This window comes from Bison bison, unplaced genomic scaffold, assembly GCF_000754665.1.
Source record: "Bison bison bison isolate TAMUID 2011002044 unplaced genomic scaffold, Bison_UMD1.0 scf7180017864527, whole genome shotgun sequence".
Taxonomy (NCBI): domain Eukaryota; kingdom Metazoa; phylum Chordata; class Mammalia; order Artiodactyla; family Bovidae; genus Bison; species Bison bison.
In genome coordinates this window covers 14725147-14726975 of record NW_011495078.1, presented here as the reverse complement: position 1 = coordinate 14726975, position 1829 = coordinate 14725147, and the positions used below count along the sequence as shown (strand labels likewise).

The window sequence follows — 1829 nt, the reverse complement described above, 5'->3', positions numbered from 1 at the left end:
AACTGTGGTGTTGGAGGAAACTCTTGAGAGCCCCTTGGACTGCACAGAGATCCAACCAGTCCATCCTAAAGGAAATCAGTCCTGAATATTCATTGGAAGGACTGATGCTGAAGGTGAAACTCCAATACTTTGGCTACCTGATGCCAAGAACTGACTCATTGGAAAAGACCCTGGTGCTGGGGAAGATTGAAGGTGGGAGGAGAAGGGGATAACAGAGGATGAGATGGTTGGATGGCATCACCGACTCAGTGGACATGAGTTTGAGTAAACTCCAGGAGTTGGTCATGGACAGGGAGGCCTGGCGTGCTGCTGTCCATAGAGTTGCAAAGAGTCAGACAGGACTGAACTGAATTGAACTGATGGTTTTTCTAGTAGTCATATATAGATGTGAGAGTAGGACCATAAAGAAAGCTTAACACAGAAGAACTGATATTTTTGAACTGTGGTGTTGGAGAATACTCTTGAAAGTCCCTTGGACTGCAAGGAGATCAAACCAGTCAATCCTAAAAGAAATCAACCCTAAATAGTCATTGGAAGAACTGATGCTCAAGCTTAAGCTGCACTACTTTGACTGCCTGATGTGAAGAGCTGACTCATTGGAAAAGACCGTGATGATGGGAAAGATTGAAGGCAGGAGGAGAAGTAGATGACAGAGGATGAGATAGTTGGATGGCATCACCAACTCAGCCAACATGGGTTTGAGCAAACTCTGGGAGGTAATGAAGGACGGAGAAGCTTGGTGTGCTGCAGACCATGAGGTCTTGGACTTGAATTAGGGACCTAACACTACCACCGCCAGCAGCTAGAGAGAAAACATAAACAGTTCTAATCAACTGGCCACCACATGTGGTTATCTAGGGTGTGCAGGAGGAGTACCTGGATTAAATTCATTGTCTAACTTACTGCAGCCTACTAGGTGCAAAAAATCCAAATATTCCACAGTGATGGTGCCAAAGTCCTCAGACTCTCCAGAACAAATATTGAGAAAATTCTGTACTGCTTCTTGATAAAAGCCTCAGGAGAAATTCTTCTTTCCACTTTCATATGAATGGGTGATGGCCCTTGTCCCAGGCAAAAATTTCTGTCAAACATTTTTTCTGGAATAAACCCTCTTTGAACGTACCATAGACCTGCTTTGCAACAAAACTGTTGAATGACTTCCTTTCATGGATGGCCTCAAAGTATAAAACATCTGAAGCCTTGACTACACAGAAGATTGGATGGAGCTCATCGCTTCCTCTTCTGCCTCCCCAGGTCCTACCATCCTACCAAGTCATCAGCAGAATGTCACACACACTTGGACTCTACTGCTCTCCCTCCATCCAAACACCTCACAAGACCAGACCTCATGGGAGGTCACCTGCTTCTCTTGATGAATGAAAATTTCTTTTATAGATTTTATGAAATTGATGATCACTATCCTTTTCACAAATAAAGATAAGTACCTCAAGTGTTTACCATTAAAAACAAAACACACAATTGCCACACACACACACACACACACAAAACTCCTTTGACTGGATTAACTGAGACTTTTTTCCATTTAGTAAGTATAGAGAATCATAGGATTCAATATGCTTCTGTTCTTGGCTTGGTTTCTAGAAAGTAAAGTTGGTATTAATTTGCAATAATTATTCATGTTTGAGGTCTCTGCTACAAACATATTCTCTCCTTACTTTTTAGCTATTGTTTTTATAACTTAAAAAATATGTAACAATGTATTTTCTTCATTATTTATTAATATTGATGAAATGTATGCATTAAGAATGACATAAATTCAATTCTTCCATCATCTGTGATTACCTGTAGAATAGAATAATTAATCATAA

At 40.6% G+C, this 1829-nt stretch overlaps 1 protein-coding gene across 1 annotated transcript in view; it reads right to left on the bottom strand.

Moving 5' to 3' along the window:
• Nucleotides 1–1829, bottom strand: part of LOC104982227 (multidrug resistance-associated protein 4-like) — a 201824-nt gene that overhangs the window by 66655 nt on the left and 133340 nt on the right. The window lies entirely within an intron of this gene.